The sequence below is a fragment of the Carcharodon carcharias genome, chromosome 9, assembly GCF_017639515.1.
Source record: "Carcharodon carcharias isolate sCarCar2 chromosome 9, sCarCar2.pri, whole genome shotgun sequence".
NCBI lineage: Eukaryota > Metazoa > Chordata > Chondrichthyes > Lamniformes > Lamnidae > Carcharodon > Carcharodon carcharias.
The window spans coordinates 83,051,102-83,075,245 of NC_054475.1; the positions used below are offsets into that span (position 1 = coordinate 83,051,102).

The 24,144-nt window shown below is 43.4% G+C and overlaps 1 protein-coding gene across 4 annotated transcripts in view; it reads right to left on the bottom strand.

The window, feature by feature from the left end:
• LOC121281860 (muscleblind-like protein 3) overlaps positions 1-23,625 on the bottom strand; it is a 185,715-nt gene extending 162,090 nt beyond the window's left edge. For 2 of the 4 annotated variants that reach the window (XM_041194942.1, XM_041194943.1), the window contains exon 1: positions 23,240-23,625. The gene's annotated coding sequence lies outside the window, so the exon portion shown is untranslated. The remainder of the gene's footprint in view (positions 1-23,239) is intronic. The other 2 variants (XR_005943968.1, XM_041194940.1) reach the window with 2 other exon arrangements.
• Between the last annotated feature and the right edge of the window lie 519 nt (positions 23,626-24,144).

Below are 24,144 nucleotides of genomic sequence, written 5' to 3' on the forward strand. Positions count from 1 at the left end.
AGGCTGTGGAGTTTGCATAGTTGAACCCTTGGTTGACAGCGCTAGAGCTGTGGAAGATATAGACAGCTCAGCAGTATGGAGTTTGCAGGAACGAGCTGGATGGCTGGGGAGCATTCCCCATGGTTGGTAGAACCATAGCTGGATTTGAAGCAGATCACAGGGCTAGTGCAGAAGGGGGGGACATCGTAGCTTTCAAATCTATTGACTCAAGATGTTGTACCAGCCATCATGGGCAGAGATAACCAAGCAGTGTTGGGCTCTCAAGAATGACAGAGAGAGTGTGTGTGTAAGCTGAGAAAATGTGTGAGAGAGTGTGTGTATATGTGTGTCTATGTGGAGTGAAAGAGTGTGTGCATAGACTGAGAGTGTGTGAGAGAATGTGTGTATAGACTGAGAGTGTGTGAGAGAGAGAGTGTGTGTAGACTGAGGGAGTGTGAGAGCGAGAGTGTGTGTAGACTGAGGGAGTGTGAGAGAGAGAGTGTGTGTGTGTAGACTGAGGGAGTCTGAGAGAGAGTGTGTATGTGTACCTGTGATTGAGAGAGCATGAGAGAGAGAGTGTGTGTGTGTGTGTAAACTGAGAGAGTGTGTGTGTTGTGATCGGCATGAAGGTAGGCCAGATCTCCAACATCAACTGAGGTGAGTATTGATTGCAGTCCTTGAAGTGGGCCTTGGATTTCTGACTGTAAGGCTGGCAGAGCCGATGTTGAGTCTGAATAACCTTGTCATGGGATAGGGGAACCTGCACATTGGTGAACTGGTCTTTCTGCGAATATAATCCTCTCATAGATGGACCTTGGGAACGAAGGCATGAGTTGAGTCTTGCAGTGTCTATATACAAGGCCAAAGGTGTTATAGGGCCACCATATAATTCATGGTGTAGAAGCACACCATGTACATTCCCTGGAGGGGGAAACGGGCTCATCATGCCGAATGATGAGTAAACCATCTGTGCAATGGTAGCGACCCAGAGGTAGCATTTAACGTTGCAAATGTTGGTAAGTTTCTTTAAAGGGAGGGTGCATTGCAACAGGTGGGCATGTGAGAGATGAAGGAAAGGACATTCAGGCTGAATAACTAGCCATGCTGGTTACTGGTAAAAGGATGTTTTGCTGAGTCTGGCACAATGCCATCAATGGATACCTGATGAATGGTGGAATCTGAGGTCTGGTGTATGAAGGAACAGATTTGGCACATGTGGTCTTCAGGCACTTTGCTACTTGCAAAACCTGATGGGATATTCACAGATCCAGTTGGGTGTCTGACAGAAGCACGGTGGCAACTGGCTGTGGAAGGAAAGGTGGTGACAGGGGGACTGGCAGAAAATTCCCCCTGCATAGTTCCTCAGAGGCTTGACATGAGGTTTGCTGTCTGTGAGGACACAAAGACGATGCTTGGGTTGAAAAATATATGGGCTGAAGTATTTGACAGAAGCTGCAATGGACAGACCTTCAATTTCACACAGCAACCAGGTGATTTGGCTATCAGGCTGTTTGGCACTGATAAAACAGCAAGTTTGAGTCTGTTGCCATGGGTCACATACAGAGTAGATGTGATGACATGCTTCTTAACAGCACCATCTGTGACAACAATGAGCCGATTGCCTGGTCGGGGAAGGGTAATGGTTTTAGCAGATGAAAGAGCAGATTGTGCCATTTTGAAGTTTGTGGGGAGATTCTCTCTTCACTCGATCTTTTCATTGGACTGACGTCTGGGAATAACAGCATCCAAGGGAGATGTGTATGAGGCACACGGAGGAAAGATTCTCAAAAGCATTTTGTAGGCTCTGATGAAAGATCTCATGCCAGAAACCTTCTCCATTGGAAAGCAAGTGACCACAGGGTGTGGGCTAGCTTGCAAAGTGCCCTGGGTCCAAGTCCATCCCAGAATAGTCATTGTCTTAGAGCAGATAGGCACAGGTCATATCATGACAGACTATGCAGTGCACATTGCTAATTGTGAAGAAGTTCTTCAGGACTGTTGTCACCACAGTAGATGTCGTCTGTAATATTGACAATGATGCCCCTCCACTAGAAGATCACCGAGGACACGGCATGGCAATTCTTCAAAGGCAGTTTCAGGTCCAGACATGTCCACGGTCGATCAAGTGTTTACACAGACACCTTTATAGGGTGTGACCACTCCACAGTACTTCATGGAAGGTCGCACAAATGGAATCTGGTAAAAGGCATTGGTCAGATCTGCTGCAATGATGTGTACCCACTGAACAGTTTTATGTAAGGTTCAGTCGACATCTGGCATAAGTGAAGGTTGCAGCTTACTGTGCAGCCCAACATCGGCAAATTCTGTGACAAGTTGAAATGCCCCATTTGACCTCTTCGCGAGAAATTATGGATTAAGGTGCCCCACACTGATCCCCAAATCTTCAGGTCGAACAGAGACTCCAAGGCTTTCATAGTCATCAAATTTTTGTTGCAACTCAACAAGTTTGTCTCTGGTATACTGGGGAAGGTCACCTTTGTATCGTGGAGGTTGTAAAGTTCCCATGTTGACATTGCCTTGAAGAGTCCAGCTTTGCCTATTAACCCGGCAACGTCGGATTGAAGGTGTCGTCACATCCATGAAGGAGTGTATGGAACTGAGTACGTGTGTGCTGAGGATCTGGATCCACAAGAACAGACTCTGAAAACAGACGGTGGTGCTTATGCCTGCTAAGTGGCTGTGTCGTTTCGTCCTGAGGAGGCTGAGAATCTTGGTCACTGGAGATGATGACAGATCATAGCCACGTAAGATGTTCATTGCGAGATGGGACTTGTGATTCAAGGGAGAGGTTCACAATGCAAATCTTGTCAGAAACGCTAATCAAATTACGTGGTGGAGGCCAAACGTTGCCAAGGCTTGGTGTACTTTGGTCCTGAATGAAGAGAGGATGGTTTAACTGCAAACGTTGTGAGGTCTGCAAGATCATCCGGTAGCGTCATCTCTATGAAATCCCCTGGCCAGATTGTCGGTGACCTTGAGGATACGAAGGACATGGGCTCATCTTGCTCTACATGGACTGGAAGAATGGGGTTGAGAACCATAAACATAGGTGGGGGAATCACCAACTAGAACTAGGTGCTTGGCCAATCGAATTGACACATCATCGGTTTCTATGAATGAAGTGCCTGAAAGTACTTCAGCATCAAGATTCTCTATGACCAGGCAAGGTTCTGATGGTCTCTGAGAAGAGTGTGTTTCGCCAAAAACATGTAAAGGTGATGAACCCTCAGCCTGGTGAGCAGAGTGGGATGAACTCTTGACTGGGACACCGAGTCTCACAGCTGTGGAAGCACAGGTCATGTTGCCAGTGGCTCCACTGTCAATAGTCACTCGAATGTCATGGTGCTTGAAGACTGTGTCTAAGTAGGGTAACTGACAAATCTATGCGCAGAGGGCAGCTGATTTCAAAAAAACATCAACAGGTTACTCATCACCTTCATCTAAATAAGTGCCTGCAATGGCACCATCACCATCCAGGATAGCAGCTATCTTACGAGCTTTGGCCATTTCCTGACATCTTGACCTGGCAGAAAATTACACTTGCCCAGGAAATGTTTATCTGGTCAACCCACTTGCTTACCTAATGGGCGTGACACCTGCTGTGTGCATGAAGGAAGGGTGTTATGGAGTCTGGTCTTGTTAGATGAGGGTGAAATTATCTGGTGTTTCTGGAAGGAGGAAGTGGCAGCGCAGAGAGCCCTGGCATCAGCAGATGTATGAATCTCCTCTAACAGAGAATCCAAGGCTTGGGAGGTCGCTGGCTTGATGGATGTCAGGATGCGTGACCTGAGCTCAGTGCCCTACGTCTCCTTCACCAGATATGGTAGGTTAGGATGAATGAGTTGTAGCCAACATAGGATCAATATATTCCCCAGTGAGAGTGACAACTCTTCATCCCCATCAAGAGGTAGACCGTGATGACTGAGCTCACCTTTCAGCAAGAGATTATCCTCAAAGAAAGCCATCAGATGTTGTTACAGATCCTCATGCCTTTCATCTGACTGCATTCTGAAATCAGCCAGGTCAAAGAGGTGGGCAATCGTGGCCTGGAAACCATAAAGCAGGCAGGAGGTCTTCCATATCAAAGTGAGCAATATTAATGCTTTAACTAGAGAGTTGCATGATATAAGAGGGCAGTAATAACGGGGCAGTAATTCGCTATCTGCCCTAGCATTTGGTCCTGGAGAATTCCCATCACTTTCTTTGTCTCTAAATCCATGAAGAGGGTTAGTTTTGGTTCTCTTCTTTCAGGTGAAACCGTCAACGAGGAAGGGGGCAAATAAGTGTCAAAGTGCAGATTAGGTTCTGACACCAATGATCAAATGAATTGATTGTCTTGATCTTTCCTAAGCGCCACTGCTTCAGTGCCCGATGCATAGCTGCCATAGTTTCAGTTGTTACTGTACCATAATGCTGTAGACTATGTAAAGGCCAATATTTGTATGCATGTCCTTCCCGCTTCTCTCCCACTTGTCACCTCTCCTGACTCACCAGCCCTTCTGCTTACCGCTTGGTTGGGTTGGGCTTGAAGTTGATGCTGGTGTAAAGTAGTTCCAACTGTGGAGCTAGTTTTGTATCATTGCCATTTTTGGGTACTGGACGGTATTCACTGGCTAACTCCCTCTCTCCTTCCTGCCTGACCTGTCTTCCTTTGCCCTTAAGGTAAATGTTGCCCTATTTCAATGAAACATGTTAAAGCATCTTTTTCTTCAACTGATGTAGGCCGCATGCTGGTACTGAACCATAAACCAGTTTTAGCTTATTTTACTATGAGGCCATTCCGTGTAATTCCATACATATTCACTCTAATGAGCCCAAGTTATTACCCTTGGGTTTCTGAGTACTCATAGCAATGGCTTTGGTGGTTTCTGGGATCACATTTAAGAGTTTCAATAAAATATTTGTGTCAGACTGCAGCATGAAAGATTCCTTCCTACTGCATGTCTGATATGTACACAAAATTCCACTTATTGATTCAATGACCCCTGATCACTTCACTGCCTTTCCAAATGCCTCACATTCCCTGGCTTTCCTTCCCCTCCTATCCCAATGACAACTTTCATTTAAATAGCTGCTTTATTAAAAAAAAAAGTTCTGATGCTTTATGAAGGCACAGGGAGAGAACAAAATAAACAGGGTGAGATTAACCAAGAGAATAAGGGAATGATTTTGAAAAGATTTTTTAAAAAGGTAAAAGAGTAGAGCAGAAGAGGAATTCAGAAGAATAGGCTGAGTTCCATCAATAAGAATGTGAACTAGTAAGGTGGCCTAGACAGATAATTCAATGCTCAAGAGTTGAGTGGAATGAGAATCAAAGGGATAGGGGCTAGGAGCATGGAGAAGGTAAAGGAGATGGAGGAGATGTCTCAGGAGCCCATGGTTCTAACACTCATGGCATTCAGCAAACGACCATGTTAAATTTAATTTCTACATTCAAAGTCAAAACTATTATTAGAGTTTACTGTCTAGAAATCCAGAGATATTCCTTAAATTATAAAGGGAAAGCTCTCTCTTTACTGAATCAAAAACGAATGTTGGCAATAGATAATGAGGGAAAGGAGATGAGCTATGTAGGGAAGCGACATGGCAGCACGTAAGCTACTGGTTTTGTTGGTCATGATATTATCTTTGTGCCATTATTACACAGAATATTACAACAATTCTGTATCAATACGGAGTAACAACAGATAACATTCCAGTATAAGGCTATAATGCATCAGAAAAAAAGTCATAAGTTACAAAGCCAAATTTCAAGTGGTTTAGGGACAATCTAGAGGCCCAAGATTGATTATTCAGGCCAGGCAAACAAAAAAAAATCTCAAAATTTGCATTTGCAATCTTGATGGAGAGCTCATTCTCATGATATTTCCTTGTTTTACTTTAATGGAGGCATTAACTTGTTTACAATAAACTGCATTAAGATGGTGAAAGAAGATCATTGAAATAAAGGGCTGCCTACGCTTGCTGGTCATATTTCAAGAGATGCCGGCAGAAGTGACATCATGGAAAGACTGAAAAGTGCGTCCATTTCTCGATGGGGACCTGCTTTCCTTAGGAATGGAGCCATGGGACAGAGAGGCAAGTAACCTAACTGTCCCATGCAGGTTTTTGGTCTCTCAGAGAAAATTAAAGGATATGGTGAGTGGGAAAATGGAGTTGAAGGCCAGGTTAAGCCATGATTGTATTGAATGGCAGAGCAGGTTCAACGGGCCATGAGGTATACTCCTCCTCCTATTTCTTGTGTTTTTGGTCATGAAAGGCACAATATAAAGACAAATCTACCTTTCTATTTTAGAACAGCAGGGAAAACTCCTCTGCACTTCTTTGAATCTTATACATCCACCTGAGGGAAGATGGAACCTTGATTTAACATTTAGTCTGAAATGGCAGCACTCTGACAGTGCAGCACTCCCTCAGGACTGCAGTGGGAGTGCCAGCCTCGATAGCGTCCTCAAGTCTCAGGAATGGGACATGAACTCACAACCTTCTAACTCAATGACACAAACCATGGCTGGTAAATCATCTCTTTGCTCTGCCTCAGCTGCATTCACAGCTGGTTAATGTGCACTGCTTGCAAGTTCCCTTCCAAGCCACTCACCATCCTGACTTGGAAATATATCGTCGTCCCTTCACTGTCCTGGATCAAAATGCTGGAACTCCTTCCCTAACAGCACATGGGTGTACTTACACCACAGGGACTGCAGTGGTTCAAGGTGGCAGCTCACTACCATCTTTTCAAGGTCAATTAGGGATAGGCAATAAATGCTGGCCCAGCCAGCGATGTCCACATCCTATCAACAAATAAAATGACATATCTATCCCCTTGCTACCTCTGGCTTTGTATCCCTTTGACAGCAGTGTGTAAAAAGACCTATTTTGATACTATGTCACCTGGTTACAATAATCACATGCCGAACGATTCACCTTTCCTTTGGTTTTGCTCATCTTACAAACTGGCCATTCCCATCATGTTGTTAATTAATTTTCTTGAACATATATTAAATACTGCCAGTCGCATACTATTCTGTTCACAATTTGTAGATAGGCATCTGCTTTTTAATTTCTAATTTTCACTTCTCCAGTTAGAACTTTGGTCTGAGAATCTATGAATCTTAGGAGACCAGAAACAAGCTCGGCTTTTCAAGTTTATTTTCTACACGGGGCACATTAGGTCTAAGCCCATTCTACTGATCATTGCCCATACCTTCAATATTCTAAAATAATAATAGTTATTATACCATTATGGTTACCTTGACATGGTGTCAAAATATTTCTCTTTACACACTGTTGTCAAAGAGGCACAAAGCCAGAGGTGGCGAAGAGACAGAGATGTCATTTTATTTGTTGATGGGATGTGGGGTCACTGGCTAGGCCAGTATTTATTGTCCATCTCTAATTGCCCTTGAGAAGGTGGTGGTGAGCTGCTTTCTTGAACCACTGCAGTCCATGTGGTGTAGGTACGAACACAGTATTATTAGGGAGTGAGTTCCAGGATTTGACCCAGCGGCAGTGAAGGAACGGCGATATATTTCCAAGTTAGGACGGTGAGTAACTTGGAGGGGAACTTGTAGGTGGTGCTGAAGATGGTCGGGCCAGCTAGAGGAACTCCTGTAGTGATGTCCTGGGAGTGAGATGATAACTACAACCATCTTCTTTTGTGCTAGGTATGACTCCAACCAGTGGAGAGTTCCCCAGTTCACGCCCCCGCTCCCTCCTGCCAACCGCCCCCCTCAACCCCCCACCACCTCCACCCCCCCCACCACCAAACCCCCGCACCCCCAAACCCCTCAATTCTCAGTGACTTCAATTTTACTCAGGGCAAGGCAAGGGAGACTGGTAGGAAGTAGGAACCTGGTGAGAGGAGGGTGCATGGCAAAGGGAGGGGGATTGGATAGGAGTGGGGGGGTGTGGCTATAGTAAGAGGAAGGAGACAGGTGAGAGAAGGGAGACTGACTCCTCAGTATTCCCCCATAGTTGATGTCAATGTGTAAAGTCGCTGTTAGATTTAATCTTACAGGGTTGAATAAACATTTCACAAACATGTGCATTTAGGATTGCATCAATGTCGTAACATGTAGCAACATTTTTAAGCTTCCTGGAAACGCAGAATTACACACAGCAACAGAACTGAAGTGAGTGGAAAATCCCCACATTGCCTGCCTTCAAGACATGTTTGTTGGAACCATCAATTCCAAAATCAGTGCTACAGAAGGAATAAAATTGGACTCTGGAGACCTTCATTACCGGTAGAGGCATTAGTTCTAGTAGAACTGATCAGTGGCCAATTATTTTGTCACCTCTCTAATTGCATCACTGTGTATCTCTCTAGGTAGTTGCATTGACTTACATAACAACAGGGACTGGACTTCACATCACAGCAATAACTCACATTGTGCCTTTAAATAGAAAAATGTCTTAAGGAGCTTCACAGGAATGCAATCAGACAAAGATTGACAGCAAAGCAAAGTGGGAGACATTAGAAGGCATGACTGAAAGCTTGATCAAAGGAATAATGGACAAATGAAAAGATGTAACTGGCTGTGATGCATTTTCGGATCTCGAAAGGTGCTAAAGAAATGCAAGTTATTTCTTTCTGCCTCTTACACTGCAGTGTTGTGTCACATTCTTTAATTCCATATTGTAAGTTGACAGCCTGCTCAATGTGTCTGGTACCAAATTCCCTCAGAATTTCTGGCTGAATCATACCATAATTCTGGTGGGAGTCCAGGAGAATGACTCCAGAGCAGGCCAGGTTCTGGGTATGTTGGATCTTGACCTATGCTGGATCTTGACCTATGCTGGGACATCCTTCTTGGCTTTGTAAGGGACAGAGCCTCTGCCCACCCACTGCAAGGTCAATGAAACATAAGGAATGGGACCTAAGAATGGATCACCCCATGCAGATAGATCCTTGACCTACATGAGACCTGGTGTATCTCTGGGCCTGATATGCCCAGTCAAATGAGGAGCACCAGTAGAGGTGCCAACTGTGATTAACTGTATTTCTGGAGGTTCCATCACATGACTTGCCCCCTACACCAGCCATTAGTTGACCAACACATCCATCCTTGCGATGCACTGTCTTCCTACTACACCAATTGGAAAGCAAAAAGACTCATTACCCAATTGGTTAATGCTTGACTCTCAGCTGAACAGCTATTTTTCCCATTTTCAATATCTTTATATCTGGTAAAGAGAAAAGTTTAAAGAAAATGTCAAAAAACCACAATATTTTATAATGTCCTGATAATGTTTCTCCAGAGTGCTCCACAGCAGTGTCCTGGAGAATGATCTTCAATTCCTGGAGACTCCAGGCCAATGCTGGAGGTTGGCAACCCTGCACACCAGCCTACGGAAAGCTGCAAATATGGCCAGGTGAGGGAATCTGCTTGGCTTCCATAAAGGGGGAGGGGGTTAACAATTAAAAATAACATTTTATATTGGTCCCCTTGGTAAAGGAGACAAAGAGAATAATGAGAAGCTTTCTTCTGAAGAGAAGGGTGGGCTATATAAGGTTAGAAAGTGCCTGAGATACTCCATGATGAGTCGCTTGGGCTTCGCATGTTGAGCGCAAGCCCCAGTCTACTGCTTTAAATACACCATTTAAATTGAGATTGCAATAGTAAGGGGGTGTTACATTGTCAGAGGTGTGCAGAAAATAAGTCTTACCCATCTGCTGCAGCAGTTCAGTTGGGCATTAGTAAAACATATGATGCTATTTGTGCAAGAGATGATAGTCAAACTTACACCCTTACCCAACAATGCCCCAAACTTTCACCTCTCTGATGTCTGTGTAATTTTGCTGTGCAACAAATGGCTGCTGAATTGCCTATAAAGAGTTACCGCAATTCACAATAATTGATAGTCTCTGAAGAACACTGAGGTGTTTCTGAGGAATTGATAAATACAATGCCTTGAAGGATATCTCTAACCTAACCTAATCTGGAATGTATAATCAGGTGAGGTGCAAACAAAATCCTGTCAAAAGGGTTAGATTGTGGCCCCATGTACCCACGTGAATGACATTAAAATCAATAAAACATGGAAACACAGTAAAGTACAGCACTGAAGGAGGCTGTTCAGCTCAAGTGTTTGTGTCAGCTCTTTGCTAGAACTGATCCCACCGCCTTGCTCTCTCCCTTAATCTGCTTCAAATATTTATACTTTTGCCCTTCAGAGATGCAATGATTCCCCATTCACTGTGACAAAGCATTCCTTGCTCTAACTTCCCTCTCTAAAGAAATTTCTTTGACATCTCTCTGTGATAATTTTAAAATGATGGTACTTCATCACTGAGGCTCCAACCAGGTGAAATAATTTTTCCATACCACCACATCCTTCCATATTGAAAAGAAACCCTTTTAATAACCTCTGCACCTTTCTATGTTCCAATCGAAATGATCACAGTAAATAAAAACAGAAAACGCTGGAAAAACTCAACAGGTCTGGCAGCATCTCTGGAGATTTCACAACCAATATGACTATCCTTTGGAACCTTTTTCTTCCAAATGATCTCAAACCTCTCCTCATAACTATAGTTCCCCATCCCTGGCATCATCCCAGTGAAACACTATATGCTCCAATAGCCTTAATGTCATTTCTATAATAGGCCACCAAAACTGCACACCAGTTCTCTCACAGTGGCCTAATCTTGGACAAATTTATCATTAACTCTGCTACTTTATGATCCCATTTATAAAACTCAAAATGCTGGTTGACTATGTACCTATACTCGGACTTTTAGGAAATTATGCATTTGACCCCTTGGCCCTTTCTGTGCACCCGTACTACTTCTACTGAGTGTCTCTTCCATTCCTGTCAGCTCTCTGCCCATTCAATAACCTCTCAATGTCCCCTGAAGTCTTTTTACCGTTTGCCAAACCTTTGTGCCATCCCAGTGCGAACCCAAGTCCAAATCATCTATATACGTTGAGAACAAAAGTGGACCCAGCACTGACCCTTGGGGTGCACCACTTCCAACGCATCTCCATACTGGTTCATTGTGTGGTTGGAGTCTAGATGGGGGTTTTGGGGATTATCTATTCTCCCAAAGTTTGCTGCTCAAGTACGTAGTTTCTCAAAACCATGGCCAGGATACTTCTGATGGCAGAGAGCCCCGCCGACTTTGCCTGCCCTGTAGGCATTTCACATTTAAATTTCTGCCCCTCACTCGGGAGGAAGTGCCACCTTTGACAGCTGCCGGCCAATCAGATTGGTCGGCAACTCTCTAGACCCTGCAGGCACTAGGACTGCAGTAGACAGAAGAAGAGCTTCCTGAAGACAACGGAGCCAGGGCTGGACGGAAAGGTTAGTTTTCAGGGTCTAAGGGTGAGAGGGATAGGGAAGACCTGGCAGGGTAGATAGTGGGAGATTGGGGTGCTGGGAGAGAGGCTGGGGGTGGGGGTGGGTAGGGTAGGGAGGTCCAGCGCCCACTGGACCTTAAGGTGGGGGTCGGGTGTGGGTTCCGGAATTAGAAGGGGGCCTGAGGCCTAAGCCCAATCATTTTTGGGCTTCCCCCACACCGGGTAAATCCACCCGCCAGCCTAAACTTTGAGGTTGGGTGGGAAACCAGCCCTTAAGTGACCAATAATTGGATGCCTCAGTTGGGGCAAGGGAGGATGGCCATTCCGAAGCTTCACTCACCCCCCAGTGTAAAATTGCTGAGAATTCAGGGTGGGCAGGAGCCCAGCGGGAAGCCCATTCATCCTATTTCATGTTCCCCCCTACCCCACCGCCTAAAAATCCGCTGGCAGGGGAGCGGGAAATTCGGGCCCATTACTCTTTATTTACAGCAACTATTTACATATTTGAACCTCTACATGAGGTTGGAGCTCCTCCTCCTCCCAGATCTCTCTTACTTCTCAGTCATGTGATCTGTCGTCATTATTACATCGGCATCCTGTATGCTTCTGATATTAACCATTTACTCTACACACATATAGTATGGGAATCCTGTGTAGGTGACAAGGGTCTCAGTCACCAGCTTTCCAGTGGGGAGAATCCCACATTGCCTCTTTTAGGGGAGGCCCACTACATTTTGTGCCACTCAGGCACTTGACAGGCCAGCGGCAGGCCTTCCCTCACAATCAAGGACCCCGGGATTGGAAGTCCTGCCTGCCAAGAGCTGCCAGCCAATCAGTGGCTGGCAGCTCTTCTGTACTCAGTAGCACCATTGGGAGGATGACAGGTGCTGCCAGTACTATGCCAACCCGAGGCCTAAGATCGCTGTGGACCCATGAAAAGGTGAGTGATGGTGGGAAGGGGGTCGTGGAGTAGGGGTTGCGGGGATGGGTCGACAGCAAGGACAGGGGGGTGACTTTCAACATGCCCTACCCCTTCTCAATTCCAGGTCCCTTGATTAGTCATGGAGTGCCTTTGAACGAGGTGCTCCGCAACCACTCCTGCCCCAAGGAACTCACTAGCCAACATGCCAGGGTTAGCTTGTGGTGCTCCTGCATGGCAAGCCCACGCCCACCACTGTGTTAATATCAGCAGTGGAGGGATGAAATCCTTAAGGGGGCATTAATTATCCACTTAAGGGACTCAATTGGTGGCAGGGCTGGAAAGCCGTATACAGGCCTTCCGACCACAGACTTAATTGGGGTGGAGGCCAGGCAGGAAACAGCACGTTCACCCCTGCCATTCTCCTGCCTGATTAAATGCCCCCTACTACCAAGTTCAGCATGGGGGAGGGCATAAAATTGGGGGCACAAGATTCTATAATAATGTCAGTTGAACACACCCTAGCACCAACAGGGAATAGAATCATTGAACAGATAAAGGGGGATCACCTGTAAATATCTCTAGAATATAAGGTGTGTACAGCGGACACTTGCTCTATGTACAATAGAAATAAGGCCAGTCATTTCCTACTGTTGTTTCTCACCTTGTCATAACCTCAGGAGGTTGTTAAGGTAACAAGAGCAGCTGACAGCTTCAACAATGATCCCAAGTCTCTGATTGATCCCAGGATTTTCTCTTCAATTATTATTCGTTCTCAGGATCTGGGCAATACTGGTAAGGCTGGCATTTATTGTCAATCCCCAGTTGCCCTTGGGAAGATAGTGATAGGCTTTCTTCTTGAACTGCTGCAGTCTTGTAGAATAGGACTATATTTTCTAGAGTTTGGGAGTATGACATGTGATCACATACAAGACACTTAGAGGGCTGACAGTGTAGATGATGAGAGGCTGTTCCCTCTGGCTGAAGAGTCTAGAACTATGGGTCACAGTTCCAGGATAAAGGGCCAATAATTTAGAACTAATATGAGGAGAAATTTCTTCACTCACAGCGTTGTGAATCTTTGGAATTTTCTACCCCAGAGGGCTGTGGAAGCCCCATCATTTAAGTGTTTTCATGACTGAGATTGATAGGTTTTTAGGTGGGAAGGTGGAGTTGAGATAAAAGTTCAGTCATGATCTTATTGAATGCTGAGGTAGGCTTGATGAGGATGTATAGCTATTCTTAGGTTTTTATGTGGTCTGTGTGACCAACGTTCTCTCACAGTGCTATTGGCTAGGGAGTTCCAGGATTCTGATGCAGCAATGATAAATTGGCAAGTCATAATGATGTGTAACTCAGAGAGAACTTGCAGGTGATGATGTCCCCATGCACATGCTGCCCTTACCTTTCTAGGTGGTAGAAGTCACAGGTTTTGGAGGCATAGTGAAGAGGGAGAAGGTATGTGCAGAAGCAGGTGGAGTGTGTAGGGGCCGTTGGAGGGGAATTTGGAATGTGGAGGGGCAGGTAAAGCAGGTGGAGGAGAAGGCAGAGCATGGAGGGGCAGGTGGAGTGTAGAGGGGCAGGTAGAGTGTGGAGGGGCAACTGTGTTGTGGAGGGGCAGGTGGAGGGGCAGATGGAGTGTGGAGGGACAGGTGGAGCAGGTGGAAGAGAAGATGAAGTGTGGAGGGACAGGTGGAGGGGCAGGTGGAGTGTGGAGGGACAGTTGGAGTTTGGAGGGGCAGATGGAGCAGGTGGAGAGGTAGGTGGGGCATGGGGGGGCAGGATTGCTCCTCCCAATTCCACAGATCCTTTCAAAAAAGAAAACCAGTTTCAGATATCAGTAAACCGACAAAGATTTATGTCTCTTTTTTAAATACAGAAAATATTTTAAAAATTTATATATTAACCCTGGGAAGATTTCTTTCCTGCCTCATGTGTAACAAACAAAATGTTCTTCAGGAACCCTTTTACTGCTAAACAGAGAGAATGCTCCCCTCTTTTTGTTAAGTAAGGGTTTTCAGGGTAATGGAACCAAGGGTAGTAGATCAGTCATGGTCCAGTTGAATGGTAGAACAGGCTCAATGGGCCGAATGGTGTCCTCCTGTTACTATATTCTTATTTTGTTTTTTGTAAACTGATGGCGTTTGCCAAATACCTGATGTCAAGAAATGGGTTCAAGGCAAGAGTGAAAGCAGGTTTTGTTTGAGCTAGGGGGAGTCCGCACAGCAGCTGGTTCCATCTCGCAGTCACAATTCTGTTGCCTTGTTTTTCCCATTCCTACCTCAATATTTCTGACCAGTGCCTGTTAAAGTCTGTTAATCTTTTCATCACAATAACACAGGACGCTAGTAAATTCTCCACAGCTGGAGCAGAACTTTCAGCCATTCCACCAGCACACCCAAACTTCACCTTATGGGAATGTGTTGCCAAAGTCCGCCTGGTTGTTACAAATGAAATGTCTTCTTCAATAATTGGCACCAAAAAACAAAGAGAATATAATCCACCTTTCAGATTAGACATTAAGCCAGCCTGGCCTTTCAGGTGAATGTCTAAGTTCCAAAGACGGCATTTCAAAGAAGAACCAAGGAGTTCTCCCTGATGCCCCACCCAATATTTATCCCTCATTCACTAAAAACAGTTTATCTGGTCATTATCACCTTGCTACATTTGGGATTTGCTGTGCACAGATCAGCTGCGACATTTCCTGACATGACAACAGTGACTATTGTTCAGGAATAACTTCACTGGCTGTAAAATATTTTGGAACATCCTGAGATCATGGAATATACTATATAAGTTCTTTTTTCCTTTTTTTAATAAATCTTGGTTAGGAATGTCAATAAAGGTGTGGCTTAATTGAACATTATTATGGTTGCAACTGAGGACAATTAAATGAATAGTTGATATGCCTCTTAATGCATCCCTTCTTCCTCAATTTATTTTTCCATCTTATCTTCCCCTCCTGTATCCTCCCTCGGCCGTCAGACTACATTGCCCTTATCCAGCTCCAGGAGAAACAACAGGAAACAAGAGTTGATAGGTCACCATCCACTTGGTTTGGGGTCAAAGCTACTGCTCATCTCAAATTGGCCGCCTACTGTACACCACTCACGTCAACAGAAAAGAATATTAGGCTAGTGTAAAATAGGCTGCTGATTCACACTACTGCCCAAGACCATTTTCAATACCAACCAACTCCATGTCCCTCAAACTGCTGAACTTTCACAAATACCTATCCAATTTGCCCTCCTAGTACCTCCTGTAAGCAGCCCAGAAGAGAGAGAGAGAGAGAGAGAGAGATGTTCATTGCTAAAATGCTCCTACTAATAACTTTAATAGAACAGTCTGGGTGGGGTCAGATTGCAAGCAGAAGCTTGATCCTGGTTGAAATCATACTCTGGTTGTATTCTTCCAGTGCTTGACTCCAGTGCTAAATAGATTAAGTTGTCCATGCGGAAAAGTGCGCGCTGGACTGTGCTATAGATCAGAGGGTCTGGCCCGCATCATGCCAACAAAACACAATGTTTCCAGTGACAATAATACCATGGTAACTCTGGTTCTTGTTTCTCTGCTGTGTACATTTCAAGCAACAAGTCCTTTGCTGCATTGTTAATCTCCCTGCCTGAGGGAACCATCACAGCTTGAATCATCATGGAAACTGCATTTAACTGATTCATTGGGCTGATATGTTACTATCTATTCTCTCAAGCGAGTCAGGTATGCTGTGTCAACATTTACAAAAATGCCATCAATGTCCATGTGTCAACCAACAATATCTAGGATGCTTATAATTTAGATTTGGGGCAGTGAAAGAATTAGAGATTATTTTTGACTATCATTTCAAATAGAGGAACTAATTTCTCTGGTGAAAGCATCTAGAACATAGTGGGAGTGGCATAACCTTTAATTTAAAGTCAGCCATTCAGAAGGAAAATCAGGAAACATTGTTTTATCCACAAGGCAGTGGAAATGTGGAACTCACTCCTTGAAAATGTTGTGGATACTGTGACCCACTGAAGATTTCAAGATTGAGATCCACCTTCGGTGCTGTGCCTTCAGCTGCCTAGGCACTAAGCTCTGGAAATCCATCCCTAAGACTCTCCACCTTTATCCACCCTTTTAAGTTGCTCTTAAACACCTACCACGTGACCAAACTGTTGGTTACCTGCTCTAAGATCTTTCTGCAGCTCAGTGTGTAATGTTGTCTGATCACACTCCTGTGGAGCACCTTGGATGATTAAAGGTGCTATATAAATGCAAATCATTGTTGAGATTGGTTGATTTTTGTTAGTGATATGGAGGAAAGATGGACAAACGGAATTGAAATATGGATCAGCCATGATCTAATTGCATCGTGGAACAGACTCAAGGGGCTGAATAGTGTCCTCTTGTTCTCATGTTGGTATGATAAGGTCAGGGTGTGTTTAAATTATATATCAAGCAAAAGGTGTCATAAAAGAAAATTAAATGTCTATATATATAAAATATATATATGTGCATAAAACTACATGTTTTTATCATTTTTGTTTGCCAACTATTGAGCTAAAGCTGACAAAGCTGCAGCCTATAATAATGTTGCCATGAATAATTGAGGTCAACAGCTCCAGTGTAATAAAGGTATTTGAACATTGCAATAGCTTTTTTGGCACAGTGCACTGATCAGTCACTGCCTTAAAAGAACAGCTGCAAAACGGGACTGTGCACAGTCCAGAGACAAAATGGATTAAAATACGGAACATAATCTACACGTGTTGTCAAAAGCAGAAACACAAAAATCTACATACAGGCTGCAACACACAATGCATTCGCCATCGCTCTTGTTTCTAAGTCAGAAGGTCATGGGTTGAAGTCCTATTCTAGAGACCTGAGAACATAATCTCAGACAGCGCTCCAGTGCAGTGCTGAAGTAAAGCTGCATTGTCAGAAGTACCACCTTTCAGTTGACACTTTAAGCTACGGCTCTGTTTGACCTCTGAGGTGGATGCAAAAGACCCCATGGTACTATTTCAGAGAAGAGCAGAGGAGTTATCCCTGGTATCCTGGCCATTATTTATCCCTTAATCAACATCACAAGAACAGATTATCTGGTCATTATCACATTGTTGTTTGTGGGAGTTTGCTGTGCGCAAATTGGTTGTCATGTTTCCTACATTAAACTAGTGACTACACTTCAGAAGTACTCCATTGGCCATGAAGTGCTTTGGGATGTCTTGAGGCCATGAAAGGCACTATATAAATTTAAGTCTTCCTTTTTCTATTTTTTCATGCAGTCACTGCACCAACAGAATTTCAGTTTGACTGATATTGTAAAAGATTTATTCCAGCTGCTTCTAATTTGACAGGAAGGCTGAAATTAGAGGAAAGGCCTTATAATTCTCCAAATTCCAAACAAAACTTCAATTCTGATTAGATGCTACAAAACCAAAGGGAAGTTTTTCTGGTTCCCTCACATTCAACAGAAAGGTATCACCCAGAAGGCAGAAGACAGGTCTTGCACTCTTCTGGTGAGGCAGCAATATTCTCATCCACGTGCTCAGCCTTAAATCGGCTTTGCTCTGCACAATAACGGACAGGGCGTAGGGCAGCTAATCAGGCCTGACCTACAGACGTCAGCTTCACTTCAGCTAACACGGCAGAATTGCCACGTCAATGATGCCGGGTGGATTTTTTTTTAAGTCCTTATTTCTATCTCTGGCAAAGGTCCATAGGTTTTCTCTCAGCCTGATCATACTCTCTCTCTCTCTCTCTTTCTTTCTCCCTTTATTCAGGCTGTGTCCTGGTCTTGCCTCACCTTGCTCACTCACAGGCTGTCTCCTGGTCTATATTATCTTGGACTGATATGTCTGTCTATCTGTCTCTCTCTCTCTCTCTCTCTATCCCTGCTCCAACCTGCTTAATCCATCTGCCCAAGGTCACAAGTTGCTCACAGGGTAACTCCAGATCATACTTGCAAAAGCCACAGCCATTCCAGAATCTTGGAGAATCTCTTTAAAACAAGTGATTTTTCAAAATTGATCATTCAAGAGCACACTAACGCCACAGTGCGCAGAGACACAACCATTTCATAATTGAATTACAAGCTGTATTTATAATAACTCAGCACGTCTTTCATTTTTGAGATATGTATTCCCAAAAATTTTTTTGACCCATTCCTTCCATAAGCTCACACTTCAGTCCGCCTCTCAAATATTGCACTGCTAGTTTCTGACACAGCCTTAGATACAAGGCTTCTTTCAGTGGACAACAGAAGCTGACAGGCAGTGCAAAGGCAGTGCTGGAGGTTCAGAAATACAAACAGAGACAGAGGCAGAAGAGATTACTGAGAGAGCTGGGAGAGGACTGAGGCCATGTTGAAGTTTGTGGGTGAGGATATTTTATTTGCAACTGAACATCAGCTAGTAGTAACATAACTTCCAATAACATTATAATTCAAAGTTTGGGATTAGGTCATCTACATGTTTAAAATTGTTGTTAGGGCAGAAACTTCATGTCCACCGTACTTCTTCTTGTCACAATTTTTGGTCATGCTTTCCCATCAACATTTACCATTGTAAATTGCTACATCAACATGTCCCATTCAAATAACAAGAGTCACGGTATCGTTGCAGGTTCTGATCACTGGCTGGCTTTTTGCATCGAGTTTCTGAAGTCTCTTCCCAACTTCACCATTTTATGTTCAAATGAAAAGTGAGTGCAGCCAATTTACTGGTTTGTGAGATATTTCTGTATCAGTTGCATGACCATTGCCTTGCACCAGACATCCAGCAGCCTCTTGAATACAGTTGAGCTGTTGTGTATTTTAAGTCCTTGTGCATTTAATTAGCTGATGCTTAACACCATCTCAGGCTCATCTGTAATAACTGCACAGAGTGCCAAGCATATTAAACTATTATTATTTCTTTAAATAAAAAAATGCCCTGAATTTTTGTTTTTGCATTGAGGCAGCTCAGACACTGACAACTTTATAACCTATTTCAAACTGAGCAGCTGCTAACAAGGGCTGGCTATTGGAGAAAAACATTGCCTTTTGTGACCTGGCCAGGAAGTAAAATAAAGTTACCCTGCCATGGCCTCCTGCTGAATTAGTGTTTTCAGTGAGCAACAGAAGCAAGAACACCCACCTTATGGGAGACATTCTTTACACTGCAGCAAGATTTCCTGACTGCCTGTAGTCTCATTTGAATTGGGAATAAAATTTGCTGCTTAACCACGAGAAATGAGAAATGACAGCATTAGGATGGCCTGCCTGCTGAATGAACTATGAATGATTGAAATACTCTCACAAGTGAGGAAGGATACGATTGGGCAACAAGTATATCTAAACATTTTATATCGTGAAGTTAAAGATTTCCTTTAGATGTGAAGCTAATGACTTCAGTTGACGAAATCTGTGCTTGTTGAATACTCATTTTCTATAAACATTTTCTTGAGAAAAAGAACGACTTGCATTTCTATAGTGCCTTTCATGACCCAAGTGTCCCAAAGTGCTTTACAGCCAATGAAGTACCTTTAAAGCATAGTCATTGTTGTAATAAGGGAAATGCATTGTACTCACAGGTCACAATATTAAATTGTCTATGCTAAAACAACTTGCCTTTTGAGGAGGGATGAGTTTTTTTGAAATAAGCCAATTTTTTTCATTGCACATCGAACATCGTCTATAGGAAGGAGACAATGGCATAGTGGCAATGCCACTAGAGTGGTAATCCAGGGGCCCAGGCTAACGCACCTGGACACAGGTTCAAACCCAACAACAGCAGCTGGTGGAATTTAAATTCAATTAATGAAATCTGGATTTGAAACTAAAAACCCATCAGGTTCACTGATGTCCTTTATGAACATTACTGTCCTTTACATCCTACATGTGACTCCAGGCTCACAGCAATGTGGTTGGCTCTTAACTGCCCTCTGGAGTGGCCTAGCAAGCCACTCAGTTCAAGGGCAATTAGGGATGGGCAACAAATGTTGGCCTTGCCAGCAACACCCACATCCCATGAAAAAAAAAATTTAAAAATTGATATTGTCTCCCTAAGAAGGTCTGTTGTTCATTGCAAGCATTCCCAAGAATAATACTTGGGAGGACACATGAGAAATCTCACTATGGGGAGGTAAATAGCAAATTAAGAGCTGGAATAATTAATGGTCGCTTTTCAAAATAAGAGAGTTGTGGGAGTGAATTATCAGCCTAACCTGCCTGCTAGTCACATTTGCACCCGCAACTTGCTATCTATTTAATGTGCACATATTGTAAATAACTAGCCCAATGACTAGTGCAACCTTCTGCAGAAGGAGCTGATGGTGCACAAATACAGTGCTCTCTGGGCTGCTGGGCTCTGATATTTAATAGCGTTACATGGCTTAGATCATTGGCTTCCTCTAATTACAGGATCAGATCTCCGGTTTATATTGTAATCACTCCTGAAATGTGTCTCCAGTTCCAAAGTTTCTGATTAAACAAGATAAGGATATGTTGCTTTCCGAGAGAAGCACAAATCAAGGTTCGCAATTTACTTTTAAGTGAGTCATTGTGTTTTAAGCTTAATTTCAATTTAAAGTAAAGTACTTAATACAAATACTTAACAGTCTGGAGTAGTGTATCAGTGGGTAGAACTTTTGCCTCTGAGTTGGAAGGTTGTGGGTTGAAGACCCGCTCTATAGACCTAAGCACATGATCTAGGCTGACACTCCAGTATAGTACTATATGATTGCTGCACTGTCAGAGGTGCTGTTTTCTGGATGAGATGTTAAACTGAAGCTAATATAAAACATCACATGGCACTATTTAAAGAACAGCAGAAGAGTTCTCCCCAGTTCCTTCTCCCTCAATCAACATCATAGGAAAAGTTTGCCTGGTTAATATCATAGTACTGTTTGTGGGAGTTTGCTGTGCACAAGTTAGCTGTTGCTTTGCCCTCATTACAGTAATGACTGCACCTCAAAAGTACTTAAGTGGCTGAGCAGCACTTTTGGATGGCCTGCAGTCTTGAAAGTTGCTATTTAAATGCAAGTGGTTTCCTTCTTTCAATCTTGATAATTCTGTTCTGTTTTGTGCTCGGAAAATTTGAATAATCTAGCAATTTGAATTAAGTAATGTAAAGCACATAACACCATGCAAAATGAGTACTTTTAAAAAAAACCCTGAGTTATCAGATAATTGGAATTAAGCAACGCTGAATTGAGTAGAATGAATATCAGGGTGATAATTGCCTTGGGTGGTTAACACTTAATGGGTCATAGTGAATCAGCAATCCAGCTTACACACGGCCTGCTTTTCTTTATGATTGGGAAATGGGGCAAAAGAGGTTGCTGATACACTATCTCTCCTGTTACACTGCTGCCCAAATGAATTTCAAACACACCACTATTTGACCAGTACAATATTATAATCTGTACCTCCAACTCCAAACACAGCTCACAAATTAGACCTAACTGGGTCAACACCTTTTCACTTCAGACAGATTTACTCTCCAACCCCTCCCCACCCCTTGACCCATACTGTCCCTCTCCCCATCCCCCAACACTCCTTCCCAATTTGCTGGTATATAAACACTCTGGTTATAAATTTGTTTACTTCCCATCTCAACCTAAATAATTTAATAAATGCCTTGTTGTTGCTGGCAGCATGCTCTGCACAGCTGTGTTGGGGAGTTTCCATCCCAGGCAAGCTCTGTTTACCAGGCTTAAGGTACCCATCACTACCGCACCCTGGCAAAGTACTGCCAACCCTCACCAACAACGTTCAATGCAGAATAGATTGTAAGTTATTTAGCCTCATCCACCATTTCACTTCAGACAGCGTGCTTTCAGGAAGCAGCTCAAACTTCAAAATCTCCTTGGTTACAAACATATAATCCCTTACTGAATTATTTTTAGACATTGCTCTAAAAAAGCACAAATACTGGTTCTTCTCATGGAAGTGAGCAATTGGAAATATAAAACACTTTTTGAACACAATACAAGAACACAAGAATTAAGAGCAGGAGTAGGCCATTCAGCCTCTCGGGCCTGCTCACACAATTCAATAAGATCATGGCTGATCAGATCGTGGCCTCAACTCCATTTTCCTGTCTGCAGTCATCATGTTTTTAGTCTATCGTCTGAATACATTTTGCCAGTTGTACTCAATCACAAAATTAATAAGTGCTATTTGATGCCTTCTGAATACTCAGCACTGGACAGAGCTGAGTTAACTACATTAACATTCGAGTCACTCGTGTGCAATGAATTGCATTAACTAATTTATATGTGAGTCGCCACTGGACAGTGGGAAGCACATTGCGTTAACTATTTTAAAGTAAGAGTCACCAGTCGATAGAGCTGCATTAATGAATGTAACATATTAGTCAACAGTGAACAGGGAGCTGCATTAACTGTTGTAAACTGCAAGTCACTGGTAGACAGAGCTACATTAACTGTGAATCACTAATTGATAGAGCTACTTTAATTGTAAGTCACTGGTGCAGAGAGAGAGAGAGAGAGAGAGAAAGGTGTATTAACTGCATGTCAGTGGTAGGTATTGGTGCTTTAGGTAGATAGAGTTGCATTAACTATGTCACCAGTAGATAGTGGTGTGTTAATTGCAAGTAACCAATAGATTGTGATGTGTTAACTGTAAATCACCACACTACTTCAACATGTAAGACTGATGAATTGTATCTTCCCACGTATGACTCCGCCAAGTCGAATGTTAAATGTGTCCTTGATGCAAATGACAAAATAATAATGCTGAGAGATAATTAACAAACATGTAAAGTGTTCCGAGCTAAGAAACATTAAATCTGGAAGCAAAACATTGGCTTAATTTTCCCTTTAAAGGATAACAATCCATTTAAGGACCTGTTTCAAACTACATAAAATAGCAATGCATTCAAACTGCACGCCTTGCCAACAAAACCCTATAAATATGTTCAAAATAAGTTCTTGGCTTTTCAGTGCTCCTAACAGCCCTATAAATAACCTTACACTGTGAGCTCAAGGCATTGTACACCATAAGAAGCCTTATCAGAAGCTTCCTTACCTGATTGCCAGTCAGCAGCGAGCAGACATTCAAAGTGAAACTGGAGGAGAAGAAGACTAATCGCACGAAGCAAAAACATGCAGGATAATTGCCTAAAGTCTTAGCATGGGTGTATAATGACCAGCGCCATTTTAAATACTGACATCATTTGATGAAACTAAATTAACGCGCGTCTCCTGTACATAACTTCATAGCTGGGCCGTGCAAGCATGCTCAGCCTAAGCAGCTCCAGGATATAAAAAGTCCTCTGTGGTCAAGTAATGATGAGCTGATGAAAATGAACCAGGACAATTCTGTCAGCCCTTTTCTTTTGTTGCTCTCCAATTAAGAGATGTCACCATTTATTAACGGCATGTATGCTTTTGTTATAGCTTTAAAACCGCGCTGCAACCTGATAATTCAGAATTTGCTTGTTCCTGCTTCCCTACTCTGTGGGACTAAGATGGTACATTCCAAACAGTGAGCGCTTAATGGCCTTCAAATCTACTGCTTTGCCTGCAAGGGTTCAGCCTGACTGTTGCCATGGCAGCCTTAGCTGAAAGCTCACTTAACTCTTGCTTAAATGTGTTTGTCTATACACACTGAGGTGACATCCATGCACCTGGTAAAGGCTGCTGTGCAGTGACTCAACACTATACACCTCATTTTCCTAAACAGACTTAAAGCCGAAAAATAATTTAAACCCATTTTGTCTCACTTTCTCTTAGATAGGTGTGCAGTACGATTAGGGGCAGGAGGAGGCCATTTGGCCCCTCGAGCCTGCACTGCCGTTCAATAAGATCATGGTTGATCTGATTGTGGCCTTAATTCCATTTTCCTGCTGCCACTTGCGCCCCCAGCCCCCTTTCCCATAATCCTCGATTCCCTTGTAGACCAAAAACCTGTCATAAATACAAATAGAATTT